Below are 19,223 nucleotides of genomic sequence, written 5' to 3' on the forward strand. Positions count from 1 at the left end.
GGGGTCCGGGGAGAGCGGATATAGTGAATGCGGGGTCCGGGGAGAGGGGATATAGTGAATGCGGGGTCCGGGGATATAGTGAATGCGGGGTCCGGGGAGAGCGGATATAGTGAATGCGGGGTCCGGGGAGAGCGGATATAGTGAATGCGGGGTCCGGGGAGAGCGGATATAGTGAATGCGGGGTCCGGGGAGAGCGGATATAGTGAATGCGGGGTCCGGGGAGAGCGGATATAGTGAAAGTACAGGAAGCACTTTTCCTGCCTGAATTGTACAAATTAATTTAATGTCTTCTTCCATTGAATGTTAGTAGATGAAGACTGCTGGATGACTGCTGAAAACCTGGTATATTACAGACATCAAGGCACTTCGTAATGCAGAATCAGAATGAAGTAATGACACCATGGAGAAGATTTACTAAAACCGGATCACTCAGAATCTGGTGCAGCTGTGCATGGCGGCCAATCAGCTTCTAACTTCAGCTCGTTCTATTAGGATTTGACAATAAAACCTGGAAGCTGATTGGTTTCTATGTAGAGCTGCACCAGATTCTGCACCCTCCAGTCTTAATAAATCTCCCCCTTGGTTTATTATGTAGCAGATCCAAGGTAGGTTCCACATTCTCTAAACCCCACAGAGCTGGGCCCCTTCATATATAGATTACTAGGTTACAATAAAGCAGAACACTTAGCAATTGTCTAACCCTAGGTTCACATCTGTGCGGGTGGTGCTGCTGCGGGTCCGCACAAAAATCCGTGCAGCCGCACCACCCGCACAGTGATCTGCGGACCCGCGGGCGGGTACCGTTAGTTCCAAGGGCACTCCGCCTGCACTGGGAAACGCAACCATACTGGGAACCTCGGCTGCGTTTTCCTAAGAAGTGCAGGGACTTCCTTCCCTGTGTGTCCCGGGGCATGGGAGTCCATTCAAATGCATGGCCTCGCATGCCCGTGAAAAACGCACGGCTGCATAGATGTGAACCGGGGGTAAAACACCCTTTAATCCAGTTATGTTGTATATTAAATGCACTGGAACAGCCACATTAGTTTTTATAGTAACCTCCTGGCAGAGACGGGAGGACTAGTAGAGAGGGCTCATTACTCAAATGCTGTCATACCAACACTGCTAACATGCTTACAGGAGAGGAAAGCACAGCTATGACCTCATCAACGTGCTGCTGGACGAACAAAAGCGCAATTGCTCAAATCAGCAAGTGGGAGAAGGAAAGGTGATTTACGGAAGCAGAATATCAGCCATTTTATTCCTACAGGCGGGAAGTACCGTGATTTTTTTGGGGGGTCAAAGTTAGGCCTGTGGAGGTCACTTGCAGCTATGGCGGCAGTGGTGTATTTAGGTTTTGAGCTGCCCGAGGCAACACAAAAATTGGCACCCCCCCACACAGAAAGAGCCTGACATTGACCAAGAACACCCCTGCCCTCCAACTGAGCCTTCCATTACCACTGCCCCCCATACACCAGCCACCATCCCCCATGGAGAGAAAGAGAAAGGGACACACCGTCACAGCTCCGGCCATCCCCAAGAACGAGTCGGGCTTTGCATACACCATCATGGAACCCACCAGGTCCCCATGCCACGTATGTCCTTTCTTCCATCCCTTCTTCCAAGGGGCAGTACTGTCCCCCCTGAAAAATGCTGCCCTAGGCAAATGCCTTGTGGTAAATACACCCCTGTATGGCGGTAGCACTGTGTGTGGGGCAGAGTGGAGACCTTGATTTTCGCAAGGAATTTTGCTTTAAAGTGTATGTCTGGGTTAAACAAAAACGTAAAACCTGTTCAGTGCATCTCTGTAATGCAGGGCTTGACAAATTTCCTTTGAATCTAGGAAGCGGCTAAAAAAAAAAGTTAGGAGCCAGTGGTAAAAACGCAGATCAGCTGCGTGTTTTTACTGCCACCCCAAACACAAGTGTAAAGTAGAATCTTACTTTGAGCTTATGGTCATCATCACTATGATGGTGATCAGAGCACAGCAGGCGCTGTATGGCTCTGTCACTGTGTCACATGGCTGTTGGATGCTGACTTTGTTAACCTCTTCACGCCGGCCGAACGCAAATGTGCCGCCTCTCAAGCATCTGGGCCTAGACTCCGAGCGTCATTTGCGTTCTAGTAAAATATACATATGTGCCGCACATTTGCGTGCAATTAAGGAAAACATATGTGCTGAGAGCGCGCGCCCAGCACACATGTCCGGTACTCACGGAAAGGTCCCGATCTCCTCTTTCAATCGAGACCTTTCCAGATCATGTGACCGCCGTGACATGACTCTAAACCCCGCCTCCTGGCTTCTGAAACCCTTAAAGGGCCGGGAGGCGCCGGTGCGAAGGGGTTAACGTATGGTTGGACTGTGCACACTCTGCAGCCCTTGTAACGTCACCCGGGCACACGGTGGGGAATGTACCACACAAGTGTGAACCCAGGCTGAATGGGCTGACAAAAGCCCAGGCACCAGGACACAATTTCTAGTCACCATGGCGACTTGGCGCCTGGGATTCGTCGAGCCCTGCTGTAACATAGGTACATTTCCCAAAGTTGTGTCTATTTAAAGCAAGGGTGAGCTCCAGTGTGTTCAGAATGTGCCAGAACTTTCCAACCGGGAAGCAGATAGCCAATCATCATAGGCGGTGGAGAAATTCCCAGCTCTGCAGTCACACATATACACACCCCTGGTATATGCGAGGCTGCAAGGCAAGCAATATCTCCATCACTGCTCTTCCCAGCAAAACATTGCTGCTGCTTGACTCCTAAAAAGCCTGCCCACATACTGCGTGTAGGGGAAGGGCTCTTGGGAGGTGTAGTTCTGGGGGCGTGCCTACAACAGGCCCCCATCTGGCAGCAGCTGTCCTTACAAGAATTGAACAAGCCTGGTGATCATGTCACAGGGTGTAATAATGCTCCCTGAAATAACAAGGTTAAAAAAATAAACAAATGCCAAGACATGATCTAAAGGGAATAAATTTGCATCATGCTGATACAAATCTCTGAAACTCTTCTGGCCAGCCAAACGCAAATATACAGTGGGGCAAAAAAGTATTTAGTCACCACCAATTGTGCAAGTTCCCCCACTCAAAAAGATGAGAGAGGCCTGTAATTGGCATCATAGGTAGACCTCAACTATGAGAGACAAAATGAGAAAACAAATCCAGACAATCACATTGGCTGATCTGGAAAGAATTTATTTGCAAATTATGGTGGAAAATAAGTATTTGGTCACCTACAAACAAGCAAGATTTCTGGCTCTCACAGACCTGTACCTTCTTCTTTAAGAGGCTCCTCTGTCCTGCACTCATTACCTGTATCAATGGCACCTGTTTGAACTTGTTATCAGTATAAAAGACACCTGTCCACAACCTCAAACAGTCACACTCCAAACTCCACTATGGTGAAGACCGAAGAGCTGTCAAAGGACACCAGAAACAAAATTGTAGACCTGCACCAGGCTGGGAAGATTGAATCTGCAATAGGCAAGCAGCTTGGTGTGAACAAATCAACTGTGGGAGCAATAATTAGAAAATGGAAGACATACAAGACCACTGATAATCTCCCTCGATCTGGGGCTCCACGCAAGATCTCACCCCGGTTGGGGGGGGTGGGTTGGTGGGGAGGGGGGGTATTTTTACTGCAAAATAAAAAAAGATATAAAAGCAAGTAAGAAGGGAGAAGGAGGGGAAGAGAAGATTTATGGAAGATGGAAGAGATTCAGTTTATAACATATAATGTAAATGGGTTGAACTCCCCTAAGAAAAAATTTAGATTGGTTAAAGAACTACACCATAGAGCAGCCTCAGTAGTATTTCTACAGGAGACACATTTTGAGATAGAATCGAACATTAGGCTGGGGTCTAGAAATCACCCAACATGGTATTATGCAGACTCCCCGGTTAAGAGAGCGAAGGGTGTTGCAATAGGTATGGCAAAGAATACTAGGTTTGAGCTGGAAGATAGAATGACAGACCCAGAGGGGAGATTCTTGTTCTTAAAGGGAAAGTTACAGGAGATCGAATGTACACTGGTCAATATTTACTGTCCTAATAAAAGCCCGGAGATATACCTGAAAAAAGTGCTGAGGAAGTTGATGGACTTTAAAAAAGGACGCCTGATCCTCGCAGGGGATTTTAATTTTTGTATGGAACCACAAAAGGACGCTACCTCCCATGTACAGAGAGAAGGAAGTAGGGCCCTGAAACTCTTGAAAAAAGAACTACATATAAGTCAATTGGTAGATGCCTGGAGAATTACACATATGCAAGATAGAGATTATACCTTTTTTTCAAATATGCATAAGAAATACTCAAGATTAGACCACATATTTATAGAACATCAATTAATTGACCACCTAGTTCAAGTTGAAATAGAGACAATCTCTTTATCGGATCACGCCCCAGTTACAATGAAATTGGAATGGGGGAAGGAGAAAACAGGAGGGCTGGGATGGAAATTGAATGAGACATTATTAGTAGAAAAGGAAATAGCCCAGAAAGTAGGGGAAGAGATTGAACGGTATTTCAAGAACGAGACAGGTGATGTGTCTATAGCTACAGTGTGGGAATCTCATAAAGCATATATAAGAGGAATATTGATAGTGATTGGGGCAAGAAAGAAAAAAGAAAGAAGAGAGAAAATGAGTGGGCTCTTAGAAGAAATAAGTATATTAGAACAGCAACATAAGAATAGACAAATAAAAGAAATAGAGCTGAAGTTAAAAAAAAAAGAAAGAAGAATTAGAAGGTGTAATGGAAGAGGAGAGGAGAAAAGTATATAATAGAGTCTTGAGTGAGAGATATAGATGGGGAGAAAGACCGGGAAAATATTTGATGAGGGCCCTGAGGAAAAAGAAAAATAGAAATTATATAGAAAAAATAAAAGATGTTAAGGGGAACCTGAAACACCCAAATAGAGAAATCACCAAAGTTTTTATGGAATACTAAAGAGATCTGTATAACATAAATCCCCTGCGAGAAACAGAAAATATAGAAAGTGTGAAGAATCTAAAGAGAAAGAAATATCTAGAGATGGCTGGTTTATTAAAATTAAGCGAAGTCCAATTGAACTCCCTTGATGCAGATATCTCACAAGATGAAATAAAATTAGCCTTGAAGGGTACAGTGTCTGGGAAAAGTCCAGGACCAGATGGGTATACCGTGAGATATTATAAAAAATTTAGTGAAATTTTAGTACCAAAACTTAGAAATTATATGAATGCATTAGGTGGAGAGATGGAAGTAAGAAAAGAATCGCTACAAGCGCAAATGGTGCTTATTCAAAAAGAGGGAAAAGATGCTACACAGTGTTCGAGCTATAGACCTATTTCATTATTAAACACTGACACTAAGCTATATGCAAAGGTCTTGGCAAATAGATTGAAAGAGCTAATGCCGGAATGGATACATGAGGACCAGGTGGGCTTTGTTCCCGGGAGGGAGGGTAGAGATAATGGGTTACGATCATTGATGTTGATCCAAAAAAGTAAAAAGGGAAAAGAACCGGTAGTGCTACTCTCTATAGACGCTGAAAAAGCGTTTGATAGAGTGAACTGGAGATTTATGATGGATACGCTGGAGGTCATGGGAATTGGGCCCAGGATGAGAGAGTGGATAGGAAAGTTGTACAGATACCCCTCTGCAGTTGTTGTGGTGAATGGGGAGAGGTCAGAACCCATCGAGATGTCAAACGGTACAAGACAGGGATGTCCACTGTCCCCACTGTTGTATGTTATATCATTAGAACCACTGCTGTCAACGATAAGGCTGAATAGAGATATAAAGGGAATCCAGATAGGGGACACAGAACACAAAGTCGCCGCTTTTGCTGACGACTTGTTGTTTTACGTAGGAAACCCCAGGATAACACTTCCAAACTTAATGAAGCTATTAAAGGAATATGGAGAATTGTCAAATTTAAAGATTAATCCAACAAAAACGGAGATTCTAAATATAAACATTTTAAAAAATGAAAAAGAAAAAATACAAAAGGAATTTCCCTTTAAATGGAAAGATAGAGATATAAAATACTTAGGAGTAAAACTCACAGCTTCATATAAACATCTATATAAATTAAACTATATTTCATTGATTAACGAGATTAGAGAGGAATTAAAGATATTGCAGGAGGGAATTCCGACATGGATAGGCCGTATTAACCTAGTAAAAATGATAATAGTACCAAAAATCATGTATAGATATCAAATGATACCAATTAAACTCCCAGAGATTTTTTTTAAGGTAATTAAGAAACTGATAACAAAATACATATGGAGGAATAAAAAACCAAGATTGTCATATGAGTTGTTGAGTAGGAGGAAAGAAAGAGGTGATTTAGGGCTCCCAGACTTTAAAAGATATTACAAGGCTGTAATATTGGCAAGAACTATAGATTGGACACATAACTATAAAAAAAGTTGGGTGAGAATAGAGAATGAACTCAGTGGAACAAATTTGGGTAAGGTGATATGGGTACCAACACAGTATAGGGGTTTAAACGATAATGTAAATATATACACTTTGAATGTTTTAAAAATTTGGGATAATTTACACAAAAGTTTGAAATGGAATTTTAATTCAACACTGATTTCACTAAAAAACACGGAGTTTTTCCCCCCTGGTAGAGAAGAAATAGGTGGTAGGTGGTTTAAAAAGGAAGAGTTCCAAGTAAGAGATATTTTGGTGGGGGATAAAATAGGATCATTCGGGGAATTGAAAAAAAAAAAGAGGGTGAGATTTTTACTAAATTAGACGAGTGGAGGTATTTTCAATTGAGGAGTTTTGTTGGAAGTCTGCCAAAGCCTTTAAGGACAAGAGACAATTGGAACTTGTTTGAAAAGGTTTTGGGAGTACAAGGTGATGGGAAGCACGGGATTGCCAAGGTATATAAAATACTCACTGAATTAGATACAAACACAAAGCCAACATATATAACAAAATGGGAAAATGATATGGGAAGCGTGATAGATGAGGAGAAGCAGAGGAGAATCTATGGATTAACCCACGAAAACATTTCTATGAGAGAAGTAGAGATGAACTATAAGTGTTTGACAAGTTGGCACATTACACCAAATGTAGAAAATAAGATGTGTGTAGAGAGTTCACCGTGGTGTTGGAGGGGATGTGGTGAAATAGGCACAACATATCACATATGGTGGGGGTGCCCAAAAATCCAGGCATTCTGGAAGACAATAACCCATTTGATAAGAAAAATAACAGAAATAGACATTGGCCTAGACCCAGAAGTGTGTATTTTGCATAACATGGATATATCAGTTAATAAATATAAAAAATCAGGGATATGGTGCTACATAAATGCTGCAAAAGCTCTGATACCCAGGTTCAGGAGGCAAATAGAGGCGCCTAAGGAAGAAGACTGGATTGAAGGAGTTGAGCAGATTAAAAAGATGGAGAGGTTGTGTTATGCCCAGGAAGATAGGATGGAGACCTATAATAGGAAATGGGAGAACTGGGAAAAAGCTAAGTTATATATGAAATATAGGAAAGATTAAAGAAAATAATAGGAAAATTGTACTTGCCGAGATAAAATGATGCAGAGAAAAGGAAAAGTAGGAAGATGGGATTAGGGTGGGGGTGGAGGAGGGGGGGGGGGGGAAGTTGGAATAGAGTAAATAAAGTGGAAACGTTGGATAATATAATGTATAGATATATATATATGTTTCTATATTATGATGATGAAATGTATTTAAATGAAAATCAATAAATATTTAAATTATAAAAAAAAAAAAAAAACATAACAAAAGCTACCATCAGTAACACACTACGCCGCCAGGGACTCAGATCCTGCAGTGCCAGACGTGTCCCCCTGCTTAAGCCAGTACATGTCGGGGCCCGTCTGAAGTTTGCTAGAGAGCATTTGGATGATCCAGAAGAGGATTGGGAGAATGTCATATGGTCAGATGAAACCAAAATAGAACTGTTTGGTAGAAACACAACTCGTCGTGTTTGGAGGAGAGAGAATGCTGAGTTGCATCCAAGAACACCATACCTACTGTGAAGCATGGGGGTGGCAACATCACGCTTTGGGGATGTTTCTCCACAAAGGGACCAGGACGACTGATCCATGTACAGGGCAGAATGAATGGGGCCATGTATCGTGAGATTTTGAGTGCAAACCTCCTTTCATCAGCAAGGGCATTGAAGATAAAACGTGGCTGGGTCTTCCAACATGACAATGATCTCAAACATACCGCCCGGGCAACGAAGGAGTGGCTTCGTAAGAAGCATTTCAAGGTCCTGGAGTGGCCTAGCCAGTCTCCAGAGCTCAAACCCATAGAAAACCTTTGGAGGGAGTTGAAAGTCCATGTTGCCCAGCGACAGCCCCAAAATATCACTGCTCTAGAGGAGATCTGCATGGAGGATGGGCCAACATACCAGCAACAGTGTGTACCAACCTGGTGAAGACTTACAGGAAACGTCTGACCTCTGTCATTGCCAACAAAGGATGTATAACAAAGTATTGAGATGAACTTTTGATATTCACCAAATACTTATTTTCCACCATAATTTGCAAATAAATTCTTTCCAAATCAGCCAATGTGATTGTCTGGATTTGTTTTCTCATTTTGTCTCTCATAGTTGAGGTCTCCCTATGATGCCAATTACAGGCCTCTCTCATCTTTTTTAAGTGGGAGAACTTGTACAATTGGTGGCTGACTTTTTTGCCCACTGTATGTTTGCAGGGAGGTGGGCTTTATGCAGGCTATCATGTGTTTTGTTGCTGGGAACATGCTCAATTGCACACTCCTGGGACTGTCACCAACAGCTCCTGGGTGCACAGTGGAGACTGGGAGCTGTTAAAACAGGCTCCTCAAACACATGATCACTGACAGCCAATGGCAGTGACTATATGATCAGAAGCCTATCCGAACAGCCTCCAGTGTTAAGATCCCCTTAAAAGGCTGGCTCATGCTCACAGCAATGAAAGCTGAATTCCAAGAATTTATCCACTTTGTAAAATGTTCAGACATACTGAGTTAAGTCCAGCACAAGGTGCATGTCACCTCGTGGACTTTCTTCAATTTACATCTGACAATTTTATGGAGCCCTGGAAGGATGACTATCGCTACAATTCCAGAGCTCTGACACTTGACCTTCCGCTTTCAGTTCCTTCAGCTGTAGAGTTTGCATGTACCTGCTTTGCCCGCCCCTCCCATCCTCCTGCCCAATCGCCGAGCACTTTGTGTTAAGTTAAATCGTTCACAAAATACAAAGGCTTCTGTGAATGGCAGGCACAGCAGCTGTGTGTGAGAACGCACTCAGAGCCCCAGAGTGTAGCATAGCTATTTATTTATTATAGGTACTTATATAGCGGCGTCAATTTACAAATATTGCACATTCACATCAGTCCCTAACCCTCAAGGAGCGTACAATCTAAGGTCCCTAACTCACATTCATACATACACATACTAGGGCCAATTTAGACAGGAGCCAATTCACCTACCAGCATGTCTCCGGAGTGTGGGAGGAAACCAGAGTACCCGGAGAAACCCACGAAGCACAGGGAGAACATGCAAAGTCCATGCAGGCAGTGCTGTGGTTGGGATTCAAACCAATGACCCCAGTACTGCCAGGCGGAAGTGCTAACGCCCTCTGGGAGCTCCGCAAAACGGTCGGTTGTAAATAAAAGCGATAAGTCCAGGAGGTGGTAATGTGAACAATATGGTCATGGTGAACTGATACTCTGGCACTCTGAATATGATACGATGACATATATTAAGTGGAAATCCTTTGCTGAATCCCGCAAGCCCAATCTATAGGTCATCATAGTCCACCGTTGTTTGCCAATACCTTTTACAATCCTTCGCCTGTTCAGAGGGATCACTCGAGGGTCCTTTTGCCTATGCGACACCAGAGGATCGTTATCAAGGTCTTGTTTTTAACTGAGACATGGTTATAGGTTTCTGCATTCTATTGCTCCCCCTGAAGAAGATTCATAGTATGAAATGAAATGCGCCGGGGTTACATTTTCCTGGGAGAGATTTCTCTTGAATACAGTTGAAGTGATTCCCTTGGTCAATTCTACTTGTCCGTACCATATTGTCATGCCATGTAAACAGAAACATAAAATTTCATAAAAGGTCATTTTAAAATAGTTGTCAAACTTTGGTGCTTGGAAAGTCCCCGTTTCTAAAAACGCATGCCCATTTACGTATTGATGATTGGGGTATAAGCACCGTGTTTTTTTCTATCATGAATGACCAGTAGTTAGTCTACGTAAGTCCAGGAGGTGGCATGCACTTTGTTGGACTTAAAAGTGGAGTTCCAGTCAGTTTTTTTGTGATTATTAAAAGTCAGCAGCTACAAAAACTGTAGCTGCTGACTTTTAATAAAACACACACTCACCTGTCCCGGGGTCCAGCAATGTGCTCACCCGTGCTGTGTCTTCCCTCCCTGGCGCCAGCATCTCAACTGTGGGCACCCAGCTGTGACAGCTTGCGGCTTCACGGCTGGGTGCCCATTGGGCATGTGCGAGTTGCGCTGCGCATCCTGATTGGTCCGGCAGCCTACTGTCGATCTGTGAAGTGTCCCGAAAACTGCAAGAGGAAGGAGGGGGTGGGAGGGATGGGCGAACTTCTGCCTAACTTTGCCGCGACGAACTTAGCCAGAAGTAGGAGCGGGTACCTGTCAAAAGTCAGTAGCTACAAAAACTGTAGCTGCTGACTTTTAATAAAACACACATTCACCTGTCCCGGGGTCCAGCAATGTGCTCACCCGTGCCGTCACTTCTCTGCCTCTTCTCTCCCCGGCGCCAGCATCTCAACTGTGGGCACCCGGCTGTGACAGCTTGCGGCTTCACGGCCGGGTGCCCACTGCACATGTGCGAGTTGCGCTGCGCATCCTGGTTGGTCTGGCAGTCTTCTGGGATCTGTGAAGTGTCAAGAAAACTGCAGGAGGAAGGAGGGAGTGAGGAAGGGATGGGAGGGTGAGGAAGGGGGTGGGTGATGAAGGTGGTTGGGGGGGGTGGAGGTGAACTTCCAGCTAACTTTGCCGTGGCGAATGGAGCCAGAAGTGGGAGCGAATACCTGTCAAAAACATGTATCCGCTCCCCCCTCCCATCCTGATTGGTCCGGCAGTCTTCTGTGAAGTGTTCCAGAAAACTGCAGGAGGAAGGAGGCGGTGGGGGGGTGAGAAAGGAGGTGGTGGGGGGTAGGGGGGTGAGGAAGGGGGGGTGGGGGTGTGAAGAAGGGGTGGGGGGGTGAGGAAGAGGGTGAACTCCTGGCTAACTTTGCCACGGCGAACTGAGCCAGAAGTGGGAGCGGGTACCTGTCAAAAACAGGTATCCGCTCCCCCCTCCCATCCAACGCATCCTGATTGGTCCGGCAGTCTTTTGGGATCTGTGAAGTGTCCCAGAACACTGCAGGAGGAAGGAGGCGGTAGGGGGGGGTGAGAAAGGAGGGGGTGAGGAAGGGGGGGGTGTGAGGAAGGGGTGGGGGGTGAGGAAGGGGGTGAACTCCTGGCTAACTTTGCCACGGCGAACTGAGCCATAAGTGGGAGCGGGTACCTGTCAAAAACAGGTATCCACTCCACCCTCCCATCCAACACATCCTGATTGGTCCGACAGTCTTCTGGGATCTGTGAAGTGTCCTAGAACACTGCAGGAGGAAAGAGGGGGTGCGTGAGGGAGGGGTGGGGGCCAGCTTCCAGCTAACTTCGCCACGGCGAACTGAGCCAGAAGTGGGAACGGGTACCTGTCAAAAACTGGTATCCGACGCATCCTGATTGATCCGGAAGTCTTGTGGGATCTGTGAAGTGTCCCAGAAAACTGCAAAAGGAAGGAGGGTGTGGGGGGCGAGGTAGGGGGTGGGGGTAAACTTCCGGCTAACTTTGCCACGGCGAACTGAGCCAGAAGTGGGAACAGGTACCTGTCAAAAACAGGTATCCGCTCCCCCCTCCCATCCTGATTGGTCCGGCAGTCTTCTGGGATCTGTGAGGTGTCCCAGAAAACTGCAGGAGGAAGGAGAGTATGGGTGAGGAAGGGGGTGGGGGGAACTTCCGGCTAACTTCGCCGTGGCGCACTGAGCAAGAAGTGGGAGCGGGTACCTGTCAAAACCAGGTATCCACTCTCCCCTCCCACCCAAAAAGGGCAAAATATGGCAGTGGAGGGGGGGGGGGTTTATGAGGCAAGCAAGCAGAGCTTCCACTTTTGGGTGGAACTCCTCTTTAACCCATAGTATGCCAGCACTTTTTACAGAAGTTCCTGGAGTTTAGCTGTAAATGAAGGTGATACAGTAGCTGCAATCAGCAATTACAAATGTTGCAGGTCTCGGAGCAGAGAGATTTTTCTTCTGAATGCCCAACAATTCAGCGGCTGGGAAATTTTATACCGACATTATAATTGATAGATATTTCTCATCTAAGAAACAAATTAACAGAACAATATGATACATGAAGCAGCGCCAGGAGAAATATATACAGTTTTTAGGACAGGCCTGGGGATCTGGGGGAACAGCAGGTCCCAGTGTGTCACATTGTCAAACCTTCTGAAAGGAATGCTATGATCTTTGCTGGGTTTTTTTTGCCTTCCTCTGGATCAACTGTGGGTATAGGATTATAACTTTTTGGTTGAACTGGATGGACTTTTGTCATTTTTCAGCCAGACTATGTAGTGTTTCAGCCCCTCTTAGAGCAGGTGTTGACTATCTTACCCTACAAATGTGGGAAACCCACATGGGTGGAGAAATGTAAACAGGAAAAAACATGGCGTTTTTGCGCAATCAGATCCCATCCTTCATTTTACAAGTCCGCTTTGGTTCTTGCATTTTTTTCTCTGGTTTTTACAAACAGACTAAAACATTTCAAAAACGAAAAAAAAAAAAGGATTCTAGTGGTACAACCCTAAACCATCTATCAGTCTTCTTCAAGACAACCTCTTCCAATTACATGGTGTTCAAAGAGCTGAAAGACATAAACTTCACTTGGGTGTTCCCCAAACAGCACAGGCACTTCATCTTCCTCAGACAGGCGAGTGTGGAGGGGTGTCTAAAGACTGCAATGCACCTCAGACAGTTCTTAGGTAAGGCACCAGTTTATCTGAGAAGCTAGAAGTAAAAAAAAAAGCTTCAAGCCACCATTGCAAGTGTTGGCATCTAAACAGGCTGAGGGTCCTCATCTTGGACGGGTGGAATATGCCGTGAAATTGCTTGGTCCAGTCCACGGGGGTCACTTTTATCAGTCCAAAGCACTGACATTGGAAGAAGTCTGCGAGGTTCTGGATACAGCCATGGCTGAAAGAAAAACGTATTATGGGTCATAAACAAAACCTCTGCTCCCAGTGGGGGGTGGGGTGATGTGGTCATACCTGGGATGCTGACAGTAAATTTAACTCCAGAAGGTGGAGATACAATGAAAACGATCCCTCTTGGTTACAATCGGGGACATATTGAACCTATTTCTGCATATTTTCTAGATATTTATTCCTGGAATTTCTGGGTGTATTCATATTGGGGGGACACATTAACATATTGGGGGAAATTAATAGAGAATTGTGCAAGAAAAAGCATATAAAAAAGGAGCAGAAGCTGTTCCTAATTAACAAAAGGGGGTGCAAGCCCTTTTTATTAATTAGGAACAATCAGTTCTATGTTTTGTGGTTGTGACAGGTACAGCACAGGGCACAGGGCACAGAGAACATGAGAGGGGTGCTGCATGATCCGAACTCCCTGCTGTCCCCGCCCCTGCTCAGCTTAGAACAGGAAGAAGAAATAGGGTTGGGATCGCTGCAGGCTCTGCTCAAGTAGTTGTAATCACTGCACAGGCAGAGAGAAGGGAGTGCGTGGGCTGCTGACAAGTCAGAACTTTTGGGCGGAGATTTGGGCAGTTTTCTGTATGGAAAACTGCCGTATTCCCTCTGTTAACCTCTTGGTGCCAGCCGCACGCAAATCTGCAGCCTCCCGGCGCCTGGGCCTTGACGCTGATCGGCTGCACATTTGCGTGCCATTAAGGAAAACATATGTGCTGAGAGCGCACTCCCAGCACACATGTCCGGTACTCACGGAAAGGTCCTTTCCGTGAAAGGACCTTTCCCGATCATGTGACGGCGTGTCATTGCGGTCACATGACCCTAAACTCTGCTCCGCCTCCCGGCTTCTGAAACCCTTAAAGGGCCGGGAGGCGCCGGCGCCAAGGGGTTAATTAGGGCAGACCTACGTTAGTTTCTATTTCACTCTGAAACAAACAGGCGCAGATAAACCTGACAGTCTCCTGTGTCATTATAAAGCAGAACACATTTTGGTCTAAATTTATGACAAACTTTGATTTTTTTAAAATTTGTTTACTGCTTATGTTTTATAGCAAAAAGTAATTTTGGTTTTTTTTCAAAATTGTCGGTCTTTTTTTGTTTATAGCGCTAACAAATAAAAGACGCACAGGTGATCAAATACCACCGAAAGAAAGCTCTATTTGTGGGAAAAAAAGGACATAAATTTCATTTGGGTGAGGCGTGGCATGACCGTGCAATTGTCAGTTAAAAGTAACGCAGCGCCATATCGCAAAAAATGGCCTGGTCAGGAAGGGGGGCAAATCCTCTGGATGGCAAGCGATTAAACATCTAGGGAAATCAATGGTTTAATTGTGTGCCTAACCAGTGTTATGTGTGTACGTTTGTGTACTACTTTTCAGGGAAACAAAATCCAGCACATCCCCACTGACAGGACGGAGCAATGCCTTGTTTTACATATGCAGAGCTCTGTCCTGTGTGTTTTCTCGCCGATCAGCGATGCTGACAGTTATCCATTGGCCGGCACCCGTTGATTTGCTTCTGCTGTGACAAATCAGAAGCAGTGACTTATTGCGGGACTAACGGCAGGCATTTTGACACTGGAGGGAACTGACTAACTGCCACTGACATCCCCGGTGACACTAATACAGTGATCAGTGCTAATAAAAAGCATGGACACTGTACTAATGACACTGGGCAGGAAGGGGTTAACATGAGGGGTGATCAAAGGGTTCACTGTGTGCTGTGTTGTGTTTTACTATATAGACAAGCTGCTGTGCAGAGCAATACAAAGCAGCCTGTTCATTCTGACAGGGGAGATATCTGTGTTGTTTACATACAGACCTCACCCCAGTCAGCTTTGCCAACGATCACCGAGTCCCGGCCGAGAATGGTGATTGGCTGAGACATGGTGATTGACATCCCGAGGAGCCAAGAGTGGCGCAGGTAGAGAGTGCGCACGCCCCCTACCCAGAAATGCTAAATCACGTATATATATTTGATTTTGCGCATCCCTCCTTCCCTGTAGCAGTACTTCTGCTATAGGGTGGTCGGGATGCTTTTAACCCCTCCCAGCCAATGTCATTAGTACAGTGACAGAGTATAATTTTTGCACTGACTACTGTATTAGGCTAGGTTCACCATTCGGTGCAGCGGTGGAAGCGGTGAGCAGCACCGGGACTATTGGTGTGTGGGAGGGGCAGCGGTGGTTGTGGTGACAGGCAGCAATCTTCTGTGTGGCTTTCAACGAAGCAGCTGGAAGCTGCTTCACCTCCTCTCCCTCCCGCGGTTTTAAGCTGCTTCATTGAAAGCCATATAGAAGATCGCTGCCTGCCACCACAGCCACCGCCGCCCCTCTCACACACCCCCAGTCCCGGCGCTACTCGGTGCCTCCACCGCTGCACAGAGCGATTTTCTTTCTGCCCCCTCCGTCCTCCCTCCCTCGGTCCCACCGCCGCTGTGTTTCCCAGAGTTCCGGTCGCTGTGTTCTTCTCACTGCCCAGCCCAAATTTCGAGGGGCTGCAGCCTGCAGCCAGGGATGGATGACAGACCCCCCTGACCCCCCTATCTACGCCCCTGCTCTGTAATGAATCTCTATATCCATCTGAACAGAGCAGACAAGGAAGTCACATTAAAGTTTTGTGCATTTTCAAACATTGAAAATTTGTTTGTATTTGAAACATTGCTTGTGTGCTCACTTACTTGAAAGGAGTTCTCCGCATTGACATTTTGTGTTTGGTGAGTCTATTCTGCATTTGGAAATTGAATCTTTCTTGAGTTGTCAGACCAAGAAATGCAATCTGAAGAAAGGAAAAAATATAAAATTCAGCTCAAGGTAAGGCTACCAATACAACATTCAATATCACTCACATCTCAATATATAAGAGGAATGAAAGAGCAATAATTGTCCATTTCAGTTGGAACCGCCTAACATACATAAAACACACACACACGGACACACACACACATACACGGACACACACACACATACACGGACACACACACGGGGACACACACACGAATTTATAGTAAATGGCACCTCTAGCCATTTTTTTCCCCTAGTTTTGAGTGTGGAGTGTTTTATAGTGAGGTAAGGTATAGCCAAAGTTTATTCTGCTTATATTTTCCTTTCCTGGTTCCTCCCTCCCACCTCAACAACATATTACTGAAAATATTAAAATGACACTATTCTGCTCTTATTACATAACATATTTTGGACAAGTGATGTCATCACTGGGTCTCTGTTCTTCTCTGGAATGTATAGGATTGTATAGAAACAGATTAAACGTCAGCTTTAATTTTGCCTTCCCTGGGTTGCTCCCTCCCCCCTCATCAACATACCAATGCCACTTTTGGTTAAAACATTTCTGTTTTAGACAATTTGGATCCAGTGACATCATCACAGAGTCCCCTGTTCTTCTCTGTTTCTATACCAATCCTAAACATTCCAGATTAAACGTCAGCTTTAATTTTGCCTTCCCTGGGCTGCTCCCTCCTCCCTCATCAACATGCCAATGCCACTTCTGGGTAAAATATTCCGTTTTCAGTAGAATTATGATCCAGTTTCATCATGACTGGACCTCTGTTCTTCTCTCCTCAAAGCAGGAAAATCATGGCTGGTGGGAAGGGCTGGCTGAGTGCTATACACAGCTTCCTGAAAACATCCCAGCACCCTGCTTCTGTACTCCTCCAAGAGCCCTCAGCCCTGATGCAACAGTGGGCTGGCTCTTGGGAAGAGTTATGCAAATAACAAAATGCCTTACTGGGTAAATGGCAGTTTGGAGGAGTGCACTTTCCTAGACATACTGCTTGTGCATGTAGACCACCCCTAGAAATGGCTCACATGTGATGCTGAGCCTCATGATTGAAAAAACTGCAATCCAACAAATGAAAGGGATGGGCCAAGGACAGTAAGGCTGGGGAGGAAAGGCATAGAAAATGCTGGAAATGAGGCGGAGCTCTATCTGACTGGCTGCAGCTTCTAATGCACATCATGAGAAGCTCCCAGTGTGCAGTGAAATCAGAGCAAGCCATGTTAGTCCAGGAGAGGAGCCGGTACACCTGTGCAAGACTGAAGGGGAGGAGCCGGTACACCTGTGCAAGACTGAAGGGGATGAGCCGGTACACCTGTGCAAGACTGAAGGGGAGGAGCCGGTACACCTGTGCAAGACTGAAGGGGATGAGCCGGTACACCTGTGCAAGACTGAAGGGGAGGAGCCGGTACACCTGTGCAAGACTGAAGGGGAGGAGCCGGTACACCTGTGCAAGACTGAAGGGGAGGAGCCGGTACACCTGTGCAAGACTGGAAGGGAGGAGTCGGTACAACTGTGCAAGACTGAAGGGGAGGAGCCGTACACCTGTGCAAGACTGAAGGGGAAGATCCGGTACACCTGTGCAAGACTGAAGGGGAGGAGCCGGTACACCTGTGCAAGACTGAAGGGGAGGAGCCGGTACACCTGTGCAAGACTGGAAGGGAGGAGTCGGTACAACTGTGCAAGACTGAAGGGAGGAGCCGGTACACCTGTGCAAGACTGAAGGGGAGGAGCCGGTACACCTGTGCAAGACTGGAGGGGAGGAGTCGGCACACCTGTGCAAGACTGAAGGGGAAGAGCCGGTACACCTGTGCAAGACTGGAAGGGAGGAGTCGGTAAACTTGTGCAAGATTGAAGGGGAGGAGCCGGTACACCTGTGCAAGACTGGAGGGGAGGAGTCGGCACACCTGTGCAAGACTGAAGGGGAAGAGCCGGTACACCTGTGCAAGACTGGAAGGGAGGAGTCGGTACACCTGTGCAAGATTGAAGGGGAGGAGCCGGTACACCTATGCAAGACTAAAGGGGAGGAGATGGTACACCTGTGCAAGACTGAAGGGGAGGTGCCGGTACACCTGTGCAAGACTGAAGGGGAGGAGCCAGTACACCTGTGCAAGACTGAAGGGGAGGAGCCGGTACGCCTGTGCAAGACTGAAGGGAGGAGCCGGTACGCCTGTGCAAGACTGAAGGGGAGGAGCCGGTACGCCTGTGCAAGACTGAAGGGGAGGAGTCGGTACACCTATGCAAAACTAAAGGGGAGGAGATGGTAAACCTGTGCAAGACTGAAGGGGAGATGCCGGTACACCTGTGCAAGACTGAAGGGGAGATGCTGGTACACCTGTGCAAGACTGAAGGGGAGGAGCCAGTACACCTGTGCAAGACTGAAGGGGAGGAGCCGGTACGCCTGTGCAAGACTGAAGGGGAGGAGTCGGTACACCTGTGCAAGACTGAAGGGGAGGAGCCGGTACGCCTGTACAAGACTGAAGGAGAGGAGCCGGTACAACTGTACAAGAGTGGAGGGAAGGCTAGAGGTCACATTTAAGCCACATGTCCTTATGACAAAAACCAGACAGGACCACCTTTCTCTCTAGCACATAGTATGCCCTTCTGTTTTTCCATCAAGGCCATCAGAACAATACCAGATTAAATATGTTCTACATGATTACAGCCTGGCTCTATTACCTGATAGATCTGCAAGATGAACATAAGCGTTGCCCACATAGTGAGGGAGCAGACGAGGAAGAAGATATAAAGGACCCAGGGGGAGCAGGTCACGATCTCCATCAAGAATACCCAGACTCCATCCTTCCGTATACTGGTGGAGCACTGACTGACCCAAACTGTGGACGAGACAATATACACAACAGGTTAGTCTCATAATGTATTACTGTTCATCGTACTGTGACAGAAGAGGGTACTGGAGACGTACTTGGATCTAAGACTGATTAGAGTTCAAGTGTATGTACTGTGCCTGTGCCAAAAAAAGGCAAGCAGAAGGCACAGGATCAGTCACCAGTATTGCCTGTGGGCTCCCTGCAGCCAATATTTTACCCCTTATTGACTTATCATGCCTTGTTCTACACTATGTTTCTGTGTGGCGGCAGCCATGTTGGTAGGGAAGCAGCAGCAGAAAGCATGGACCTCCAGAATGAATGAAGCAGAGAGATCCTTGCACAGCAGATT

General features: G+C 46.1%; 1 long non-coding RNA gene across 1 annotated transcript; it reads right to left on the bottom strand.

The window, feature by feature from the left end:
• Positions 1–9,285: 9,285 nt before the first annotated feature.
• On the bottom strand, positions 9,286–19,089 carry LOC149432930 (uncharacterized). The gene is made up of 3 exons (XR_016308942.1): positions 18,723–19,089; positions 15,934–16,031; positions 9,286–13,240 (listed from the first exon to the last, which is right to left on the bottom strand). It is a non-coding gene; the product is annotated as an uncharacterized LOC149432930 (long non-coding RNA).
• Between the last annotated feature and the right edge of the window lie 134 nt (positions 19,090–19,223).

The sequence above is a fragment of the Staurois parvus genome, unplaced genomic scaffold, assembly GCF_062004578.1.
Source record: "Staurois parvus isolate SC_StPar_1 unplaced genomic scaffold, SC_StPar_1.0 ptg002045l, whole genome shotgun sequence".
In the NCBI taxonomy this organism is placed as follows: domain Eukaryota; kingdom Metazoa; phylum Chordata; class Amphibia; order Anura; family Ranidae; genus Staurois; species Staurois parvus.